The sequence below is a fragment of the Lynx rufus genome, unplaced genomic scaffold, assembly GCF_022079265.1.
Source record: "Lynx rufus isolate CCGP_SWC_20201006 ecotype Redwood Valley unplaced genomic scaffold, mLynRuf1.p SCAF_22, whole genome shotgun sequence".
In the NCBI taxonomy this organism is placed as follows: Eukaryota; Metazoa; Chordata; class Mammalia; order Carnivora; family Felidae; genus Lynx; species Lynx rufus.
Genome location: NW_025814837.1, coordinates 489,464 through 514,042, shown reverse-complemented (window position 1 = coordinate 514,042; position 24,579 = coordinate 489,464). Strand labels below are relative to the sequence as shown.

Genomic DNA, 24,579 nt, shown 5'->3' with positions numbered 1-24,579 from the left:
GGCTTTGATAGTGTTGCGCTCCATCTGGCTCCCATTGGCTTGTGAAGCCTAGTGTGCACACCTCTTTCCCATTCCGTGTCCAGTGATGTTGGTAGTTTGAAGTTGACTGTAGTGGGTGTGTTTAGACAGTGGCAGTTGGTAGACCTTACACATTAGGGCTGCTGTTTTGGAAAGCCAGTTTACCAGGCAATTGGTACTACTGCTCATGGCCAGCAACATGGTCTATTACAGGTGTTTCTATCTGATATCCTATTTATATATCATGATTCAAAGCTTTCAGGTGTTCAATGTGTTAAAATATGGTACTCATAAATGTCCCTGGCCTTAGTTATACTGGAGACAGGTTGGAGAGTGAGCCCAAGGAGCAAATTCCTAATCTGAGTCCTATTTCAGATTGCTGGCATGTTTTGGAGAAAAGAGTTCAGGTCTGGAGTCAGGAACCTCATGGGTGTGCCTGTGTTATCTTACTAATCAGCTGTACCTTATAGGTCCATTACTTGTTCCAAGAAGCAGATAGATTAGAATCTTAGAAATGAGAGGGCTGTATTTGGCCAGGATGAAGAGTATGCGTTTGGGAATGAAACAGACTTGGTTCAGAACTTGGGTTTGCCCTCCATCAATTCTAAGATTTATCTAAGGACATTAAATAATCAATGTGGCTATAATGATTAGGTAAAGTAAGCTTTTAAAAAGTGCTTAAGGCTCAATAAATGGTTGGTGATATTATTAATAATGCTTTGAACATTCTATACAAACATAGGGGCATTATTATTTTTTAACTTCAGTATATGGAACATCCATCATGATCACTTTGTCTAATACCGGCTTAGAATAAATGTTCATTTAAAAAAAAAATTAGTGAAATTCAGTAGGGTTATTTCCAGTACAGTTCAAGTTAAGATGATTGACTTACCTGACTAACCACACTCCTTAGAGAGAAAAAGAGTTTTTGCTTCAGATAAAACATTTTTGGCAAAGTGACTGAAAGTTGTCCTTCAAAAATCTAAAGAACCTGGTAAGTGAGGCAGGCTGGTAATAAATTGCCTTAATAGATGTAAGACATTATAGATTTTATCCTGGGGACTTGAGAGTTGTCATAAAAATGGCACTTACATTCTCATTTCTTGGGGGTTGTTTGTAAGATTCTTGTAAGTGTTCCCTGGGGAATTAACCTATTCACATTCAGGCTGAGTATAGAAATGTTCTGAGCTGATTCCTCTCAGAAATGTAAATCGAGTTGAGCTCCACATTAATGCAGTACCAGGAAAGCAGCACCCCTTTGTCATCACCCCCAGCACAGAAAGCAAATGCGGATTTGATTGTTTTTCTGTGTGTAGAACTATTGGGGAGGCAATATGGTCTGTTCATGGTGAGAAAAATATTTCACCTATCAGGGTCATTAATTCCATTCCTTTAGGTTAATGTCTTACTCCTGAGGAGAAAGTAATCGTGAAATAGTTACTGGGCTGCTTGACAAAAGGCTCTCATTCACTGTGTGAGCTAAGGAGTGATAACTGAGCCTTCCTTTGAAAGGAGAGTGTAAGTGCTTGCTGGAAGGACTCCTCAGCTCTGAGGTCCTATAGAGTACAGGCAACTTTGGACTAATTGCTTAGATTTTCTGAGTATCCATTTCCACATTTGAAATATAAGGAAGATACTTGCTCTTCTCTAGAGGGTCATGATAAAGATTACAGGAGCTCATATATGCTCCTGTATGCGTAGTAGAGTGGTAGACTTTTGGGTGGGCACAGATTTTGAACCAATGTTAATCTTTTCCCCATTCCCAAAAATTGGTTGTTAATTTCTGTTTGTTTGTTTGTTTTAATCAGTGGTTCTATTTAAAATATCATAAGGAAGATTTGGTGGAGTGGCTGTGACAGCAAGTGTGGGGACCACTGCAATGGAAAATAGAACTTGGCAGTGGTGGGGAAAGATCAGGCTCACCTCTGAGTACAAATACGTCATGAGCAAGTGGGAATTTATGGGCAAGGAGCAGGGTGGTGAAAAGGAGGACAAGAAAACATCAAGGCTAAGGGAGAAGTATGGCTAAACAAGACCTTGACAGGATTCTCTTGAAAGCAGGCCAGGGTGATCAGACACCATCTGAGAGGTGGTGTAGGATGAGGAGCCTGATCAGACAGGGAGGATGGGGTCTGGTTAAACTGACTTAGCAAGACTCTTGGCTAAAGTTGGACAGTGCAGAGATGAATACAGAAGTACAAAATTCAGGCCTAACTCAAAAAGAGTTCAGGGTAACCTAACTGGAGTTTTGTCAGGGAGAGAATCTTGGTCACTTCCTGGGGTACCTCTGTTTCTGATTGCTGAGATAATGGGTTGTGACAAGGGGGTGGGAGGGTGGAAGTAAAGAAAGACCAGAGCTAAGGGCATTGCCCTGAGAGGTGAGTCTGTGAGGCAAGCTTCAGACCTCTAGGAGGCCTGTTTGTGGCCAGCCAGGTGCAGCACAGGAGCAGGGAGCCTGGAGGAGTCCAGGGCAAGCCTCCCCTTCTTGGCAGTTTTGCCTAGGCCACCTCAAGGAACTTGGGGATGTCCTGCCAATGGAAGTGCTACAAAATTTCTTAGAATATGGGACTCTACTTGGATTATTATTACTTTTTTTTTTTTTTGAGAAGGGGCCCCATCTGGACCACTTACTAGAGGAAATAAGTCTTTTGACTGACAGTTCCAGTCCCCAAATTGAACATAAAGAGAAAGAGTGGTACTTTGTAAAAGGTTCCCAGGAAAATATAATTGTTGTTTAAAAAAAAAGTAGGCCAGACCAGTCAGATGGATAAAGATGTATGGGTTAATTGCTGAATCTGTGTCTCACCTGCATCTTTTATGTGGCAGATATGAATGCTTTATAGGTAATGAGGTCCTCACAGGAGAGTTACGGCCTATCGGCCTGACATTTGTAAAGCTGTAAAATGTAGGGGGAGATTTAACAAGCAGGATGAGCTGCCCTCCTGCATATTAACACAATTATGCACCTATGCACACATCTAGGAGTAAATAGTGTATTTATAGCATTAGGATTCTCCAAAGGATATTAAGCAGACATTGCAATTTGCATTTTAATTTTCTTACAAGAAAACCTTTCTGTTGGTCTTGAAACTTCGAGGAACTCTAAGCCTTTTTAGCTGCTACAGTGATCCCTGTTCTGTGCTATGTATTGTGGCAGGTCTGGCAGGACCGAAGGCACACTCAGGTGTTAGGGATGGAGGCTGGGGAGGAGGGTGGTTCAAGCTTTCTTACCTGGCAACGCTGCTGCACTGGGAGGCCAGAGGTTCTGCAGAGCCAGGAGGTGTCAGTGCCCACCTCCACGTTGCTGACTGACTGTTCGTCCTATTTGGCTTTGCTGTTCTTTGTGTAACTTCCTTCCCTAAATGCTTTGGTGGTACCTAAAAGTCTGTTATAATTGCCTAACTCTTGAAGTACTTTTATTTAAAGTGTGAGAAGAAAGCTGACATCTTTGGTCTACTAGAAGACATAAAACAGGTTAGAGAATCGGTTAAATGTGGGAGAGAATATGTCAGCACTGGTCTTTCCCTTGAACTATGTTTTTCTGTTACGAACCCACAGCCTTTTTGCAGCCTGAGATGTGCTCCCCTGAGTCACAGAAGCTTGAATACCTGTTCTTTTTCTCTGAAGCCCTCCAGGTCTGAGTCCCCCACCTTCTAGCAAGGCTACCCATATCCTGGGGGATATTGAGAGGTTGGGAATCTTCAGTTTATTTGGGAGATCAAACTGGAGTTGATAGTTCACTGTGCCTTTGTCCTCCTTAACCCATAGTCCCCCAATGTCTGCCTTTTCTTGGAGGCTCAAAAAACCCCCAAATCCCCAACAATCAAGAGGTAGGTTCTCTATCTTCCAAGCTTTTTGCTGTTCAGACATCCTTAAAAAAACAGTGTGGATCAAAAGCTGGTCAGTGCCTCTGTTCACAAGATACACAGAAATGTGAGACCCATGGAGAAATCTGTTCCAACGCACAGATAAACATACAGGTGAATTGGATGATACTCATTGTGTTAGTTTTCTAACTAACAGGTGACATAACAAATTGCCACAAGCTGGTTGACTTAAAACATTAGAAATTTATTATTGCACAGTTCAGGAGCTAAAAGTCCAAAACCAAGGTGTCAGCAGGGCCATGTTCTCTCTGAAGCTCTAGGGCAGAATTCTCCTTGCCTCTTTGAGCATCTAGTGGCTCCGGCAATCCTTATTGTTCTTTGGCTGTATCTGCCTCACTCTAATCACTGCGTCTTCTGTCTCACGACCCTCTTTCCTCTATGTTTGTGTCTCTAAATATCCCTCTCCTCATAAGGACACTAGTCATTGGATTTAGGGCCCACTGTAATCCAGTATGACCTTTTGCTCAGCTTGATTACAATTCAACCCACAACACTTGAGTAATAAAAAGAAATTCACCATCTACTTCTAGTAGGAAAAATGAAAGTTGTGAACACATGCCCAGATTAATACTTAGCGTTGTGTAGCAGCAGCCAATTTTAGAGGAGATGGATGTGTAGCTTACTAAGCTCTGTGCTGCTTCAGCAGGCATTTTCTTTGTTAGAGAACAGCTGCTGAAGGTCTGAGGAAACCAGGGTTAAATAATTCTACAGTCTTTGCTAAATCTGGACTTAATTCTCAGTCTTTCCTGTGTCATTATATTTGCCCCTTAAATAGAGGTCCTCCCACCCAACCACTACCCTCTTGAAGTCCTACCCCCGGTCTGTTCTCATATTTTATTATGAATTAAAATTTTGGATCCACCCCCTCAGAGGTCATTTGCCAGTGAAAGCCTTATTTTTTTTTATGGAAGGAAAGGCTGTTCTCAAAGAAAAAGTGTAGGTATTAGTTATCCATGAACAGATGAGGAAGGTATTTTGAGGTAAGAAGCTTGTTCCATTGCTCTTATCATTGCCATGGATGCCAGATCTGATTAATGAACCTTTGTGTGTGCCTGGATACCACAGTGAGTTATGCAATTAGACTTTTTCCTTTTCCTGAGTGTCTGAGATCTTTGCTCCCCCCCCCCTCCCCGCTGCTTCCTGGATCTGTTTGAGATAAGGCCCAAAGAATGCAGGGAAGGAGGGCAAAGCCATAGACAATCCCATATGTACATGCTTCTAGCACCCTCTTGTTTCTCAAAGATGCCTTTTTGGTTTATAGAATAGTTTTCTTGTTTATATGCCTTGTTTCACTCAGGGTACACCTGAGATGATGGATAAGTAAATATTTATTGGATGACCAAGGTTATGAAATAGAGTGCTGCCTTATTTGGTGTCATGAATCCAATGAAAAGGTTGGTGTAGGGGAAAACAATAGAGCCTCTTATTGTCTCAAAATTCCATGATAGCAGAGGCCATTCTAACAAAAGTTCCATATAACAAAGCTATATCTTTGTTTCAGAGCATAAGCCTGTGGTAGAAATTTGCTAATCTGGTTATAATTCACTACAATGAAAATCCACAGAACAGATGATCAGAGAGTTTTATTCGTGGCCAGCCTATGAAGCAGTCACTGTCTATAGCACAAATCTTGTGCCCCTGGCAAGTTTCACAACAGGAGTAAAGGATTCTACAGCTCTCTGCCCCTCTTAAAAAAAAGAGCTAAAAAGCTCTCATGTTCATTCTTCTTAACCCCTTATACCCCAGTAGAAAATGTGTTTAAATCTGCTAACCACCCCCTCCAAAGCGGACTCCCAAATAACCAAAATTTGGCCCGAATAATTTTTCTATCTTATTTAGAGCTCATTCATACAAAGGCATAAACATAGATGTCTTTTTTACTCCTTTGAGGAGTTCCTACTATTACTCAGGCACAGTACTGAACACTGGAATAGAAATATGAATGTTGTTCCCTGTCTCTTGGGAGCTCAGGTGGGTGGGTGCGTGGGCATGTAGCTAAGGAGGAAAGAGGGGGAGACAATATGAAAGCAGGATGAAACAAATGGTGGAATGAACACGTATGGTAGGAAACATTTATTGTGTACTAAATGGGCCAGGGAGAGCTTTTGGAAGAAATAGAGGACTGAGGTAAGTTATGAAAAATACTTTACATATAACCAGGTCAAGCTGTGGAAGAAAGTTTTAGGAAAGAGTATATGCAAAGGGTAGGAAGCTGTACCCACGGGATGGCAAGTGGTTTCAGTTTGGCCATCAGTAGACACTCAATTTTTGCTTGATGTTTAGGGAAGCCCTCATTCTAGTCCAAACCCAGCTTAACAAAAGAATGAATGCCCAGTGGGGTTCATTAAAATGGGTGTGAATATGTTGCATGCAGAAATGTGAATGTACATTACTGGAGGATGCAGTACATTCACACACACACACACACACACACACACGCATGCATATATATGTGTGTATATATACATATATATGTATATATACACACACATACACACACATACATTTAAAGAAATGGAAAGCAGAAACCTGTCTTCTATGATGAGCAGTGTCACTCCTTCCCATGTAACATGATTAAACACAATGTTTAATAGTTCCACAGAGCTTTCTGTGCTGATCCATATCTCCTGGGTAGCAACCATTTCCTTTTATTCTACATATTTTGGTACACAATAAAAATAGCAATATGACATCAGTTATAAAATCTGGGTGAGAAATGAAATCACTTAGTACTGTGATTCTTTGAATTCAGAAATGTGGGTCATGTTTTATACATACGTGTTTTTCTCCTTCCTTCCATCCGTCTGTCCATCTGTCTGTCCCTGTATCTCCACTCAACAAAGTAGTAACACTCGGGTGCTCTCTGTTGGCAGCACTGTGCTCTGCCTCTAAGTTCAAGACTGGATGGTCAACAGCAATGCCAGCAGCTAGATCTTTCTGCTGCCCACTGTGTCTCCTAGTCTTTAGATAGTGTGAATGAACTTCAGGGGTGTGTGTGTGGTGGTGGGGGGGCGCGGTTGTAGGGCAGAGAATCCCAGAAGCTTATGACTGCGTGAACCTGAAGAGAAGGTCTTTATGGGTGTAATTGCCTGTGTAGAGTGAGTCAGCCAGCCTTAGACCTGCTAGATGGAAAAAAGAATGGAAGAGGTGGCCTCTGAGGGATGATGGCAATCTCCAGAGAAGTACTTTGAAGGTTAAAACAAAATACTTTCTTCATAAATGAGAGAAATGACCACCTAATGTGTAGATACATTCACTTTATTTCTTTTGGGGGTATGGATTTTGCCTTATATATTTGGGAGGCCTCAGAAGAGTTCAAGTTTTTGATTCAGTCATTTAAAATTCCATGTGTTTATTAAGCTTCTCCATATACTTCGTTATGCTGATAGAGATATAGGAGAAGGGTTCTGAACTTACAGCCTTGTAGGGAGAATGTACATGGGCATGTGTACTTTGACAGTATGGTTAGTAAAATTCAGTTCATTATTGCTTCAGTAAATTAGTATTAAACATTTATGAAGCACATGGTAGTAGGAGGTGCATTACAAAGAACATGGTCTTTGCCACTTGCCACCTGAATTTCTGAGATTATTTGAGCCTTGTAAAATGAGGGTGATAGAAAGCGTCTCATCACATTTTAACATGATGGCTGCATAGCAGCTTGTTCAACCCATAGGACACAATGGGCACTTATTGAATACAAGATTTTTTTTTTCTCCCTGCCTTGTGATTAAGACCCTACCTGGAATTCTGGGTTACCAGCGACTAAATTTCTTAACTGAAACTCCAGACTTCCTGGGAACAGACTTCTAATAGCAGTGATTCCTCTGTTGTGGGGTCTCTTAGTAGTGTCCTTAATCACTGCCCTGTTCCAGCTTCTTTTAGAAGAGGCATTACTGAATTTCCTGTCAGTTCAGGGTTTCTCCTCGCTGTAGGGATCCACACAGTCATCATGCTCATCATTATTTCATTATTCCTTGACTGATCACCTGGTTTCAAACATCTTCATTCAAGTCCCTCTTTTCCCCTCTTAATCTACTTCTAGCCTGCACTTCCTCTGGATAACATCCAACACTCCTGATCCAGGCTTTTTCTGGTTTGACTCAGGAACTTCTGCCAAATCCAGCGTCCAGATGTTAATAATGTATAGCTGAGAAATACACTGAACAAACCAATAAATTCAGAGAGTGATCATTTGCACTCCTCCCTCAGGTTTGTGATAGTCGTTTCAGGGATGGAGAGGGGGGTGGAGGGGGGATGAGGACATACTTCGCAGGGCTGGCATTTGCCTCCAGTGCTTGACATGAACATCTGCAAAGTCCTGATCCAGGGTCTCTCTAATTCCACATTATTTCCTTCTTTCAGCCCATTCATTTCTGGAAGATGCTCCTGAATAATGCTATCTCATGTGGCTCATTTTCTCAACCCTAATGTTGGCAATTCAATGACTTGTGTTTTTCTCTTAGTTTACATCCAAAAGTGAGTTTGCTACTGGTGTGCACTCTGTAGCATTCGTGTATGTGTGTGTAACTAATCAGATAATGGTACTAGTAATGCTGTTATTTGCTTATGTAAGACTTTGAAATTTTTGCTATGTTTATGTCTCCACTGTCTTATCTGATTGTCACAGTGCCTCTAAGGATTGGGGAAGTAGTTAGCATTGTTTTGTGCTACAGATAAGGATGCATCAACTCAGACAGGTGAAGTTACTTGGCCAACATCACACAGTCATCTAGACTTGGAGTCAGGATTCCAGATCCGCTCATTCGAAATTTATTGTCATATTTCTACACAACTTTTCAATGTGTTAAAACAATTTTCAGTGAGGTTTTTAGTAGATGGAATAGGTCAGTTTCTTTGGGGATGCTCACATTTTAGTGAAGACCTTGGATGCTTTAAGCCAGGGCAGTCTTTTCACTTACAAAGTGTCCCAGGTGATATAGCAACCCTTATGAGATGATGGTGATAGAACACTAACTCATCCAGTTAGTCTGTTGCCTATGCCACTCCCAGACCTGCTTATCTTGGCCAATTTCAATCATGTGTTCATAAATATTCCAATAAAAAGGGTCTATTTGTGCTAGATTTATAGGCAAGGTTTCAGATAATCTTCATAAGTAATTTACTTGCATGATTTCAGTTAAATTTTAAGTAACTCTGTTAGTATCTCCATTTTGAACATGAGAAAACAAAGAGTGAGAGGTGTTAATTATCAGACATTGAGCAGCTGACAGATCAGTCTTCACATCCAAGTCTGACTTAATCGATGCGCATAAATGCTTGTGACACTTTTGACCAGTCCTGGCCTCAGTCATTTCCCAGCAGCCCAGAGCTGAGGTATATTGCCTGAGGCAGTTTCAGAATTATATTTATCCCCCCCTCTCTGCTGACATTTCCTTATATCCTCCTGATGTCTTTCTCTATTGTCACCCGGAGCAGCCATATTGGGGGGGATGGCAGTCCCCTCTGCTGGAAGCCCCTGACCATTTCAGAAATGCTGCACAGTGACCTTGTCTCATAGAACTGGCCCAGTCAGCTCTGTGATGGTAGCCCCCACACACCTTACATCTCCTTCCCTGGTCCCAAAGCAGAACATGAAGCACCTGGTACCCTTTAATGTCTGGTGTACTTTACATCGAAGTCAGACCGTTAGCCACAGCTGGGTGATTCTTTTTGACAGCAGCTCCTGCAACTGAAACCAAGACTCCCAAATATCTCAGCTTTTGTTATGTTTAAAGTTGTATTTTTTCCATGTGGCAGAGTGACATCCTCATGGCAGAGTCTGTCTCTGGCTCCATCGAAGCATAACAACCTTTAGCTAGAGGACCAGACTTCCATGGATTGCTCAGCTGCAGTGCTCAATTAGCCTTCCTATATTCCCCCCCCCACCCCCATTTTCCCCTAACACACTGTCAAGCACGTCAAATATAGAGCAGCTTTCTGATGTCGACACTGGCTCATTAGGCCCCAGCTGAGATCATTAAATTCTGTTTCTTTAAGGCCGATGGAAAGGGCAGATTTATGCTTCCTTTGATAGAGCTGGTCTTAAATTTCCTCCCTATTGTGAGATAGATAGTTGGTGATGAATCAGTGATATTTCAGACTCTACTAGGGGAAAACTGGCTGCTCCACAGGATTGAGATTTCTGGGCTAGGACAGCAGACAAGGAGTTACCAGATGAACACACATTTCTGGACTCGACACCTACCATGGGTCAAACTTAATGACATTACTTCCTTTAAGACAGGGTTTCTCAACCTTGGCACTGTTGATATTTGGGCCAGCTCATTTTTTGTTGTGTGTGGGGGGGTCTGTCTTGTTCATTCTAGGATGTTAGCACACTGGTTGCCACCTACTAGACATCAGAAGCACACCCTGCAAGTTGTAACAACTTAAAGTGTCCCCAGACATTGCTAAATCTTCCTTGGGTACAAAATCACTCCCAGTTGGAAAACCGTGCTCTAGGCCAGGGGTTTGACTCCCTCAAATTAATTCTCTAGAGAGAATTCAACCATGAATCTAAGTTATAAGATGTAGGCGTGAAAGCATTTGATGGTTTTCACTAATAGGGACCGACTGGCAAAATTGTGAAACGGGGAAGCACATTTTCGATAACTTTAAAATTCTGTTTTGTTTACCTCTCCTTCCATCCTAAACCCTTATTCTACCCTGCTCACTGATACTTAGTGCTCATCGGCCATGCTATAGCACACGAGTCCCATACTATACGTTGGATCAAAGTTGGTTCTCCTGCTGACTCTGTACATTCTTTGGGCTTTAATTTCTCTTCTAATACTCAAGAAACATTGATGTTACTCTGTTTTCCAGGAATCCTGCTGGCTGGAGAAACAATGTGCACATTCACAATCTTCTATTAATAGACTGTTATTGGCTGCATGGGTTAACCCTATCAGATTTATATACTGCACATATCTAAATACATGCTTTTAGTATGTAACAACTATAAAGGAACAGGTAATGAGGGCTTTAGACACCATAGTAGGATTACAGAAAGGTTATAATATAAGAAAGCCCTGAAATCACACCCCTACCTAACTGTGCAAATAGCCAGAGAGACTAGGACAATATTCTTCAAACTGTTACGTAGTGTCTGTGATTTTGAGATGTGTGGCCTTCAACGTGTGTATTATTTGTAAATTAAATAAATGCATTTAAGAATAATAAAGATTAAACTTTGTAATTTGATGATACTTTTTATAATTTGAAGTAATCATGTTTTCTTTTTATATCCTTCCAAAGTCATCTTATTATTTTGAGTCCGCTTGGATTCCTACCCTGGAAATGACTTCTTAATGATGAGCTCCAGGGGACCTCAAACTGTGTAAAACTGAACTCACAATTTTGTGATCCCGAGCACATGTTACATTTTTCTGCAGAGAGGTCCATTGCACTCATACATTTTAAAAAGAGGTCCTTGTATGGAAACCAATTTGACAATAAATTTCATATATTAAAAAAAATTACAAAGTTAAAAAAAAAAGAGGTCCTTAATTCAAAAGATGTTAAGGACCATAGGGCGGTCCTTGAGAGTGACCAAGTATTGATGCAGTGAGCTGTGGTAGAATCTATGCCTTTTTACAAGGATGCAAGGACACAGAGCAGCCTTCTCCTCCTACACTGGTCCTTCTTGGCCTTCTGATTCTGAATCAGAATAGTTTTCTCAGCTTTGCCCATTCCTCTGGTGATCATGAACTAAATCTTTGAATTTTAACTTGTAACACAACTACCCTGACTTAAAGCTAGTAGGGGTTTTAGAGATCCTCTAGTCTTCTTTTCTGGTTTTAGAGATGATAAAAGATCATCTGAGTGTTATCCGTATGTGCCACACTGCTGCTCTCTGAAGATTATTTTTGTAGCTGTTTATATACAACAGTTTTAAGATAAAAAAAAATACAAGTCAAGGGCCTCTGGCTTGCAAATCTTAAGAATTATTAAATGCATTTCTAGAATTTATCTTCAATCCCTCCCAGCTCTGAGCAACTGGACAGAGTCACTGACACAGCATCCTTATTTAAAGGCATGCAAGGGTTTGAGGAGAAGCAAATTGGAATGGCAGGTAAACCTCTTGAGGAGCTTAGAGGACTCATTTCTTTTAGTCTGCGATGGGGCTGACTTAGGGATGCCCCTGGGAGTGTGTGCATGCATTAACACATCAGAACTGATTTTAAGGTAAAAGAAATGAGGAGCAGCATAAATATCAGTGCCTTTTCCCCAGACCCTGTCATTATATAATCGTATGACCTGGAGCAGAGAGAATTTCTCTCTCTCTCTTTCTTTCTCTCTCTCTCTCTCTCTCTCTCTCTATTTTTTTTGAGACCTGTTACTTATCTCTAGCATTTCAATCTCCATTCCTGCAGGCAGGAGGAGTCTATGGTTACTGTGGTATCTGCTTCTCCCCTTGGTCAGGAAAATGAGTGGTGACATGTGGGGTCATGCATCAGTGCTGTTCTGCACTTGCTATGCTTAGAGGACCATTGCTGCACGTGGGCAGAATGCTTTCTGTTGTACAGACATCCACTCCTGGGGTTTAAAACTTGCTCAAGGCTTCCTTCTTCCTTAGAGTACTGCTCATGCTTAGGGCCACCTAGGGACCATCATTGGCAGCCCAGGAGCCTCCATTAGGTCTGATAAAGCCATGTTGTGCACACAGGTTTCCTGAATGAGCTTTCCAGATAAAGTTTGAAAACTGCTGATTTAGTCCACCATTCTCTTTACTCCAAGAGGCACAGTAACTTGTCTACGATCTCTTTCCAGGGGTCACTCCTCTATAGTCACAGGGAATTCAAGTTCCTCTTCCCAGCAGGTCTTCATTAAGCCCCACAGACTTTATCTGTGCTTTCCTATTTTAATTATGAAAAAAGAGAGTGGGTTTATATCTCGGGTGTTTAATCCTGGGGTCCCTAATGTGAAGACATGAAGAAGATCTGAATCTGGCTCTCAGCCTGGAGGCAAGCCCAGGAAAGTCTGCTCTCAGCAGAGAAAAGCCAGGCTGAAGCACGCCTACAGATCCAGGAGCAAGAAGCAAATGCTCAGATCTATAAGCTATTGAATGTCTTTATTTTTAATGCAGCATAATTTCAGTAAAAGCTGCCTAATATAAGCACTTACTGGGTGTCAGACACTGTTCTGAATGGTGGAGATACAGTACTGCACAAAACAATCACAATTCCTCCCAGGGAGAGAATACTCTCCCTCTCCCTTCCCACCTCTCCTTCTCTCTCTCTCTCTCTCTCTCTCATATCTCTGTCTCTGTGCATAGCATAGTATATATTCATAAGTGCTTTCCATATGAAGTATGGAAATAAATGTGTTCACCTGCCTGAGGGCATGCAAGGAAGCATGTTTACTCACATGTCAGGAATAGTTGACTCAGGGTGGGAGAGGAAAAACAGCAGTTGAAACACATAGTAAGTTGGGTCAGAAATTGGCCTGTGCTTTTTCCCTCTACACGACCCAGCTTGCCACCAGTGTCTTTTCACACTTTTCTGACTTAGGAGGCCACTCAGGGAAATTCTCAGGGCAGGAAACCAATAAAGATTTTCCCATTTAAAATGTTCTAGAAGTGGTCCTGTCTCTGCCATATGACAACAAGAACAGCATCAGCCACAGTCAAGGATAGCAGTGAGCTTCCATCTAAGGACAAAGTCCTCCCAAGGTGGCTGCCCCATTTGCAACAGCCTGGGTATCCCAGTGTTAGTGTTTTATTACCATGTAGAAGAAAAACCTTTGCTTTATACAAGCACCTCAACCTTATAAGGTCTTAACATACAGATGGAGACTTTTGCTCCCAAGAAGTTGATAAATGTGCATAGTATGTCCCTGTGAATACTTGTAGGCCATGTGGCTTCCCTCTGCTAATCAAAAAAGTTTCATCCTACTTGTCTTTATTTACAGTTACAGAATTGCCACATGTCAGCCATGACAGTGAGATCAGTGCCTTCATAGAAAACACCTGAGCTGACTGGTGACAATTATGTAAATATGGTTTCTGTAGTTAGAGTTCTATATTTCTCACTCTTCAGTATATGCCAAACACACAGAGGTGTATATCTCTATCTCTGTAATGCATACTATACAACTTTTTTTTTTTTACATACATTCCCTCATTTCATCTTTATAGCTGCCTTGTCATGTAGGTCAAATAGAATTTATTTTGCAACTCATTAATGTGCCCAGAAAGTTCCAGTGGCTGGCCAAAGGCAACAGAGCTATAAAGCACAATCTTTGAATAGAAACCTGTTTCCAACCCAATTGTCTGATATTTTTACCATTTTAAAATGCTTAGCAACCATCTCCTCTTACATTTTATGAATATCTAAAGACTTGAACTTTATTTTTAAGCCACAGTTTCCTAAAAAAAGAGAATTGCTGTCTTATAGGTAAAGAACAGAACTGAACACCCCTCCCCTGTAAGGAATGCCAAGAATGAACTTGATCAAGGTCTAAAATAAGAAAAGATAAAGGTATAACCCCAACTCGGAGTGTCACAGACCAGTCTCAAATTTTTGTGCTGGGGTGTCTAGTTTAGACCTGGCACAGAGGGAATACTTACCACATTTTTGTTGAGTGAGTGAATGCATAAATGTATGAATAAGGTTTCTAATCTAACAACACATCGTGGTAGGTAAATGCAGTCCAAGCCTGTGGGGTGCATACCTAAGAAAGATAAGACACTATTTGAAATAGAGCAACACTCTGTTCTAAGAAAAATGCCTCTAAGGAGTGATACCAACCACCCTGTCTACCTCATGCTGTCTCCCCAGTATTGGGAACGATTCGAAATGACACTTCTGTGATCAGTGGTGACTTTTTTGCTTTTTGGGGGGACCTCTTGCCTCCTCTTCAGCCCCATTGTCACCACCCAAGTCTACAAGATACATACCTGAACTATTACTGTGGTATAGCTTATCCTCACAGCTGGCCAGAGCTGGTGAACAGCTGCTCCCCAGTGGTGAAGGTTGCACTTTAGTATCTGTTTGGTGGGAGTAGAATAGCAACATAACATGTTGGCCTGCTCTTAACACTTCTGCAAGACATGGTTCAGTCTATAGATGATGCTCTGTTGCATTTCCCGATCCTCCTCTGTGATTCTCAGTCCAGTGAGAGTGAGTCCGAATGCTCAGATGCCAGCTCAGTCCCCACCATTGACAAGACATTGCTCTGTGTTCAGCCAGTGAGCCTTTTAGGCTGAGCTTCTTGAGGAAAGCCTTTTTTAAAATGTAAAACTCTATTTTAAGGCAAATTAAAAGGTACTCTATTAAATATCTACATATATGGCAGGCAGTTTTGGTTTTTAAATAGACAATCTTATAAAATCCAAACATGAGGCTTCCATTTTAAGATAAACAGAGGGTCTCATAGAGGGCTTTCCCAGCTCTGGAATATTTGGCTCTAGGGATCATGGTCTTCCATTTACTTAAAACATGACTCAACTCAGAAACTTCAGTATTTCTCCACTGAATAGCTTATCTCAGCCAAATTGTTTGGTGTGATGTTCCAGACCCTCATCAGTGGTCAAAAGCTTCCATGTCTGGGCTGCCTGGGTGCCTCAGTAGGTTAAGCATCCGATTCTTGGTTTCGGCTCAGGTCATGATCTCGTGGTTTCATGAGTTTGAGTCCCATGTCAGGTTCTGTGCTGGCAGCAAGGACCCTGGTTGGGATTCTCTCTCTCTCCCTCTCTCCACCTCTCCCCCACTTACGGTGTCACTGTCTCCCTCAAAAAAATAAAAAAAAATTAAAAAATTTAAAAAAAAAGCCTCCATGCCTTACTTCTGAACGTTTTGTGACTTTTTCATGTCTCTCTAATCTGTATCCTTGGCTCTGACTACTCCACTTTCTTTTTTGTGCCTTCTCTTTTCCAGTTAAATCCAAACATTTTGTAAGCCCCTGCCTAGAATTTACCTTCTTCCTTAAACCTACACAGAGTAACACGTAGTCTGGTCTCATTCACAACAGAAGTGCCAAGAGAACTCAGCTAATTCACGCTAACATGCTTGTTGTTTAAGTTGTTTCTTAGAATTGTCCTCTATTTATGTGTTTATTCACAGTTTCCAAACTAAACTATAAACTCTGAAGAGCAGGGGAAATAACTGGTGTTTTAAGAAGCTTCCTCAACACTTTGCAGAGAACTCCCAATTTTAGACAGCCTTACTTAATGAATTATTTATCTGAACATATCTTGATAGATTTCTCTCAGGAAGTTCCCCTCTTTAGCTCTTCTTTGGGGACATTCGATTGCTCCCTAAAGCTGTTTCATAGGAATAGTCTGTATAAAATAGTCCACATGCAAAGCCCTTTTTTAAGTCAATGCATAACTCAGGCTCACAATCAGCTCATAAGGCATCTACCATTATCCCTATTTTTCAGATAGAGAGATCTAGCGGCTAAATGGAGTGCCCAGGGTTAAATAGGGTTAGGGAGATAACAGAATAGGAACAGAAGGCTTCTGATGCTCAGTCTGGAGTACGTTCCACCCCACTGTCACAAATTCCATGACACCTTCCTAACTTCCACTCTATTGTACCCAGTGTGGAGCTCTAATCCATTTGTACCTTTTTACCAGGGCATTCTCTAAAGAGAGCAATAATTGTATGCATATTAGCATAATAAAAACGTGATTTACAATGATATACCAGATGCTACGAATTTCCTAGTAAGAAAGGCCTATTAAATCTGGAATTTATATTTTTGATAAGTGAAATCGTTGTACTTTTTCGTTTGAGCAGGGTTACAAGAAATGTTTTCTGACAAGCTTGGTAGGGCATGGTAACCCTGGAAAGCTTATATGTCATCTGCAGCTGTGACTTTTAGACCTGAAGCCATCCTTTTGTGTCCTGGTACTTCTTCCCTTCCTTTATTAAGGTGCAGCTCACCTGTGAGGATGCATTACCATTCCTTCAAGCTGATCTGTTGGCTCACTGAAGTACAAAGGCTTTTCATATTCACGTATAGTATATTCACAGGCCATCAGTGAGCCACTGGAAAATTACAGGACTCCATAAAACCACATGTCCCTGAATTCAGGCCTTGCTCTACAGTTTTCAATTTGCCTCACCCATTATTTCTTATAGGTGTGCTCAAGGTTATGCAGTTTGATCACATTAGACATTTAAAATTTTGCCACAAACCTCATCTTTACTAGATGTGTCGAATATGAAATATTTTCAAGTGCCACTTAGTACTAATGGAATCTGATATATATATATATATATATATATATATATATATATATATATATATGTGTGTGTGTGTGTGTGTATGTATTCACAGGTTTGTGTTTTTTTTTTTGTTTTTTGCTTTTGTGGGCTTTTTTGGGGGGTGGGTGGGTAAACTGGAATATAGCATATTTTGGAAGATCATTTTCTGAGTTATTCAGGTTAGAATTTTGGAAATTTAATTTGAACCAACTTTTTGTCACCAAATGTAATTAAGAAAATGATATGCATCAACAAAATATGATTTAAAAGTAAACATGTTAATTAAAAATACTTCCCTAAATCAGTGTCATCCAATCAGAATAGAATGTGAACTAAGTCACATATCCAATTTTACATTTTCTAAACCACATTTTAAAAAGGTAAATAACAGGGCACCTGGGTGGCTCAGTTGGTTGTCAGACTTCGGCTCAGGTCATGGACGTGAGGTTTCTGGGCCCCAGCCCTGCATCAGGCTCTCTGCGGTCAGCACAGAGAGCTCTGTCTCCTCTGTCAGAGGAGCGGTCAGCACAGCACAGATCCTCTGTCTCCTCTGTCTCTGCCCCTCGCACACACGCATGTGCTTGCTCTCTCTCGAAAATAAACATAAAAAAAATTAAAGTAAATAACAACTGCAATTAATTTTAATGATATAGTTTATTCAATGTATCTAAAATATTTCAATGTATTCAATATAAAGCAGACATATTTTACATTCTTTTTCTTTTTACTGTCTTAAAAATATAATGTGCATTTCCACTTAAAAATGCATCTCAATTTGGACTAGCTATCTTGGTGGTATGCTGGAGCTAAATTGTACTGGATTGCTAGAGCCAATTGTTAAATTTTCAGAATTTCATGACCTGCTGGGTAGATTTAATTTGGGTACTGTGGGAATATTTATTCCACAGATATCATCAACTGTCACAACTTGGCAATGTAAGGGATTGAGGTATAGCTAATTCTTAAATATTCATCAACACACCCCTGCTCAATAGCCACTATGGCTAGTAGCTACCATACTGGACCATGCATTCCTAGGTAATAAAGATAATTACATGTTTCTTAAGCAAGTTTACAACTCTTGAATTTGTTCGAAGTATGGTTATAGAGTGGTACTTTTCACAATGGACACCACTTGGAAAAATATCAGAAGAGAGGACAAAAACCAGTGACTAAGAACCTCTTAGTTTTGAGACACCATAGCATAAATACCCCATTATTCCTTACAGTTCCACGTGGGTTTGCACTTGAGAAAAAGTTTGCTCCTTCTGGACTTAAGAATGTGTCTAATTGTGAATGCTTGTATTGATGAGTAGAGGCCTAGGGAAAGGAATTAACATAAAACCGTGAGCAAGTATAAACTTACAGATATGAGAGCCATTTTTGTTTTATGAGAACAGAGTTTATATGAAGGTATCGGTTTATATTTTTAAGCCTCATCAAGGGTTATTAAATGTTATCTATTAAAAAGCACATAATTCCTTCAGTTTTTAAGATTATCTAATGTACTTCTAATACATTAAATTTAAGTAATCTAATTTTAGTGGAGCAGGATTGTGGGGTAGGCATTCTAGGATGTTTTATTATAAAAGTTTCCGATGTCTATAAGAAATATGTACACTTCCATAAAAACAATAATAGCTTGCTTTTATTGGGTATGTAACTATATGCCAGGCACTTTAAATATTTATTTCTGTTGATTTACACAATAATTCTAAGTGGTGGATATTACACAGATTCAGTTTCCAACTGAAGCTCGGGGAAGTCAGTGGGTTCAACATCAGCCGTCTGATAAATGGTAGACCTGAACAATGAACTGAGGTCTTTGTTATTTCAAAGTGTATGGGCTTTCCACTCAGTCAGACTAGATTCCTAGAACTTCAGGTTCACTCTGTGTTTTTCTCAGTTGGGGAGATGGGTCTAAAGACAGCCTGGAATTAGGACCTTGGAGACAATAAAGCAACGTTCAAATGGTGAGAGTAGTAGGGAACTGAGATAAGTAACAAGCTCAAATATGTCTACCAGAATATAAGCTTCATCTTGTTCACTCTACTAACTCCAGTACGTATATCACTGCTAAAGTACTATGTGTACTAAATACACATAGGCAGTATGCTTGGATAGAAAAACAATAACAACAAAAAAACCCATAATTACAACAAAACCCTTGTTCTTCAGCAATAATAATGGAAGGTGGCATTTTCTTAGCACTTGTCACAGGCCAGGCCCTGTTGTTGGTATTTCCTTGTATAGGCTCATAGACTCTCCACAAGAATCGTATGAGATAGATTCTCATTCCCTTTACAGATATGGAAAGCTGAGACATGTAAAAAATAAACTTTTTCATGCTACGAATGAGTAGCAGAAGGGCAACCTGGGTCCATAATGCATAATCCCAGGTACTACACCATATGTCCGTCTCACTGTATGGCAGACAAGTCACAGGCACTTCAAATTTCAAATAATAATAAATGACGAACATACTGGTCTAGAGTGACTATGAAAAAGATGTATATGATAACATGTTTCAGTTTAATACTGATTTGCCAAATTAGAAATAAAATTGTTTTAAATGTTTATTTACTTTGAGAGAGAGAAAGAGAGCACATGCACCAGTGGGGAAGGGGCAGAGAGAAAGAGAATCCCAAGCAGCTCTGCACTGTCAGTGCACAAAGCCTGTGGCGGGGCTTGATATCACAAACTGTGAGATCATGACCTAAGCCAAAATCAAGAGTCGGCTGCTTAACCGACTGAGCCACCCAGGTGTCCCAGAAATAAAAAAATCCTAATAAAACCCTGTCTCCTGTTCAGTGAGGAAATTCATTTATCCACAGGAGACTCCTATTCATGGAACCTCCATCATAGGCACGGTGAGGATAACAACAGCTTCTCCGTGGTGTTAAATTCCAGTGTGCCGTAAGACCAATAACTGTGACCTATTGTAGGGGAAGATGAGTAACCCATCCAACAAAGTATCGTGGAGGGAAAGAAGGAGAATATGGGTGTAAAGGTGGGGGAGGTGTTGTGTATTCTACTGAAGACTGCAGTAAAGGCTTTACAGGTTATGCTGTGTTAAGAGAGTAGTATTCCTTTTGTGTAGAGCATCATAAATTATATGATGAGGAATGGTGAAATATCAGATTAGGCAGGTCAGTTGAGGTCATAATGTGGAGAATGTTGCCTTCCAGGTGTGAGAAATTTATATTTCATCAATAGCAATTGTTCAGTAGGCAACCCTGAAGAGTTTTGGGTTCCAGGGCTAGAATCATATTTTGACTTCAGGGAAATAAATCTGACTGTTCTGAATGGGACAGAGTATAGTAAAGGGAGTTGTAGGTTGGGTTTCACATTGGTGGTTATTATAAAAGGTTGAGCTAGAGGTAATGATGATCTTAGATAGGATAGGGGCAATAGACATGGAAGGAAGGGGATGTGTGAAAGTGCTTTGATACTAAAAGAAATTACTAAGTATAATCAGGAAAAACCCAAGATTTTAGAGCAGGGAAATGGCAAGATCAAAATCATATGACATATCAATTCTGTTGTTCTCCCTTGCATGCATTAAGAGGTGCTGCAATTCAGAGAAAACAACAATGGTGAAAATTTAGGAATTTAGGCAGTATTTGAAAGATTATCCTTCTTTTGAGTGGGTGGAAAGAAAGTTGATTATATGTGCCATTGAGGTAGCGACAGAGAAAGGCATCTTCGAGGATACAGTGTGAAAATAAATAATTCATTTCTTTAAATTTCTTTAAAGAAAATTTTTTAAATTTTTTTAATGTTTATTTTATTTTTTTTTTAATTTTTTTTTTCAACGTTTATTTATTTTTGGGACAGAGAGAGACAGAGCATGAACGGGGGAGGGGCAGAGAGAGAGGGAGACACATAATCGGAAACAGGCTCCAGGCTCTGAGCCATCAGCCCAGAGCCTGACGCGGGGCTCGAACTCACGGACCGCGAGATTGTGACCTGGCTGAAGTCGGACGCTTAACCGACTGCGCCACCCAGGCGCCCCTAATGTTTATTTTTTGAGAGAGAGACTGACAGAGTGTGAGCAGGGGAAGGGCAGAGAGAGAGAGGACGACACAGAATCTGAAGCAGGCTCCAGGCTCCGAGCTGTCAGCACAGAGCCCAATGCGGGGCTCAAACCCACGAACCGTGAGATTATGACCTGAGCCAAGGTCAGATGTTCAACTGACTGAGCCACCCATGCACCCCCCCAAAAAAATTTTTTTAATGCTTATTTGTTTTTGAGACAGAGAGAGACAGAGCATGAGCAGGGGAGGGGCAGAGAGAGAGGGAGACACAGAATCTGAAGGAGGCTCCAGGCTTTGAGTTGTCAGCACAGAGCTCGACGCAGGGCTCAAACCCTCGAACCCTCGAACCCACAAACCTTAGATCATGACCTAAGCCAAAGTCAGATGCTTAACCGATGGAGCCACCCAGGTGCCCCTAAAGGATTCATTTCTTAAAAGGTAATATCACCCAGGACACCTGGGTGGCTCTGTCGGTTAAGCGTCCAACTTTGTTTCAGGTCATGATCTCATGGTTTGTGGGTTCTAGCTCCACGTCAGGCTCTGTGCTGACAGCTCAGAGCCTGGAGCCTACTTCGGATTCTGTGTGCCTCCCTCTTTCTCTGCCCCTCCCCTGCTCACGCTCTGTCTCTGTCAAAAATAAATAAATGTTAAAAAATTTTAAAAAGTAATATCACTGTATGCATTAGCAGAAATACTACAGAAAATAGATTCAGTTTTTTTTCTTGCTCTAATGAAGACATCCAAGTATTTCTAAGTGTTAGACTGAATGTCTAGGTAAATGAGGTATCAGTATTTCTCAAATTATCTGTGGTGAGGAGCCCTTTCATTAAAAAAAATTCCCATTACTCATCAATGCTATAAAATCCTGCAGAAATAAAATGAATAAAAACCTAGCATATACAACTTGATGGAGGTGCTCATCATCTCTACAATGGCAATCATATTATAATATATATACAATATATAAACATAAATTACAATACAATATATATAAATCATATTACAATATATACATGAATTTACATAATACAATATAAATATATATAAATATATACACAATATATAAATTACAATATATATATAAATGTTTCAAATTAACATATATACCTTAAATTTACACAAGTATATGTCAAATACTTTTCAATAAAAAAAATGGCATATCAATATGGACCCCAGTTTTAGAATTTTATTCAATAAATGTAAGATTACTCTATTAAATAGATGGAACAATTTCTAAGTGTCTGTTCTCAGTTGTTGAGTTTGTCACGTACAGTAACAAACAGCTCAGGCACCAGCACCTGTCTATGCTGACCATGCTTAAAGAAACTGGTCTGGGTGATACGATTTCAGAGATTTCAGGAAACGCTTTTTTTTCTTTCTTTCAAATCCTCCAGTTCTACTTTTCCTATCTCCTATATATTGGGGGAGGGAGTCTTAAAAGTTATACTTTTATCTTCTATATCTTTAAAAAATTAAGGAGCGCCACGGTGGCTCAGTCAGTTAAGTGAGCAGCTTCAGCTCAGGTCATGATCTCACAGTTCCTGAGTTGGAGCCCTGCTTTGGGCTCTCTGCTGTCAGCACAGAGCCTGCTTTGAATCCTCTATCCTCCCTCTCTCTGCCTCTTCCCTGTTCATGCTCTTTCTCTCTCAAAAATAAATAAACATTTAAAAAAAAATTAAGGGAAAGAGTGCCTGGGTGGCTCAGTTGGTTAAATGTTCCTGCTCTTGACTTCAGCTCAGGTCATGATCTCACAGTTTGTGGGTTTGAGCCCCACGTCAGGCTCTGTGCTGGTAGTGCAGAGCCTGCTTGGGGTTCTTTCCCTCCCTCTCTCTGTCTCTCCCCCACTCATGTGCTGTGTCTCTCTCTCCAAATAAATAAATAAAATTTAAAAAACATTAGATAATCCTTAATAAATAAAAATAAAAATAAAAAAATTAAGCAAAAATGTACATATCTTTGCAATGACATGTCCTTTGTGTATGTGTGTATACATCTTCCTGAGAAGTGAAATAATCGACTGAAGAGAAAACAAGAATGCAAATCAGTGCCACTACTCTGCATAAGCCTACTACCTAAGCCTGTGTTGTGTGATTAACACCCTTTAAATTATCTCTTGGTCTTTTCCTTCTTAGGCAATAAATTTACAAACTATTCTTCCTTCCCCAGTTACTAGAACTGTATCCTTCATTGCCTAAACCAAGTCCTGGCTCATTCACTAATCTATCCCTGACCATGGCAGCCAACAGTCATTCCATCCTTCTCTGACATTTTTGGATTCAGGGACTAGATTCTCATTTGGTGTTATTTATAACTTATTGCTAGTGCCTTTTCTTGCTGGAATGTTGTTTTCTCTATTTTCAAGTGTTTTATACATTACTTAAGCATGTTTGTCTTGTTTTCCTTTTGTATAAATACAGATGGACAGAGAATAGCATTAAGGATGAATCAAGGACCTTTGTAACAACATCCAGGTAAGAAAAAGAACATAGACCATATCTAAGAAGCCCCCTGTGTGTTTTTCTTTTTTTGTTTGTTTTTGTTTTTGTTTTTGTTTTTGTTTTTGTTTTTGTTTTTCCTGTGTGTTTTTCTAAGCTCATCCGCCTACTTCTACCCCAGGGGTAACTGTTGTCCTGACTTTGGTGATAATTCTTTGTTTTTCTGGACAGCTTTTCCGTCTAGGAAAACATTTACAAATGAATTGATATATAATATACACACATGCATGTACTTAAATATTATGTATGTATTTTAAATATAAAAATATATACACAGGTATATATCCCTGATATTATATAAATATACGTATGTGTGTGATTGTATGTATGTATATATAGTAGTCTTGCCTGTTATGAAGTTAATATAAATGGAATTATTCTGTATGTATTGTTTATTTACTCAACATTATATTTATTCTTGTTGATTTGAATGGCTTACATCATTAATTTTCAATACTTTATAGGATTTATTTGCATGAATAGATTATAGCTTATTATCTGTTATATTGTGGATGGATTTTTGGTTGTTTTTAAAGCTGTGCTGTTGTGAACAAGGATGCAGTAGACCTGTGTACAGTTTCTCCCAGTACACATGTAACGAATACTTGCTAGGACTCCAGAGTATATATACTCAGAAGCAGGATTGGATTGCAGAGCACAGGCATTTCCACTTCACTAGGCAACACCAAACTTTGACCACATTGGTTGTGCCAATTTATACCTCTTCCAGCAGTTCCCCTTGATGCATATGCAAGGCAGCACTTAATGTGATAGATATTACTAGTGCCCATCAATATTTTCAGGAACAGTATTTTCACTTCTTTTTTTCAGGAACAGTAAGGCTTATTACACTTCCTCACCTCTTTGAAAGTAGTGACTTAGTTTGCTCCTGCTTTGGACAATAAAGTTCATTTCTGGGTGG

The 24,579-nt window shown here is 40.1% G+C and overlaps 1 long non-coding RNA gene across 1 annotated transcript in view; it reads left to right on the top strand.

Moving 5' to 3' along the window:
- Window positions 1-23,633, top strand: part of LOC124517642 (uncharacterized) — a 211,256-nt gene extending 187,623 nt beyond the window's left edge. Inside the window, exon 3 of the long non-coding RNA XR_006963518.1 lies at window positions 23,580-23,633. This is a non-coding gene — a long non-coding RNA (uncharacterized LOC124517642). The remainder of the gene's footprint in view (window positions 1-23,579) is intronic.
- Window positions 23,634-24,579: the final 946 nt, after the last annotated feature.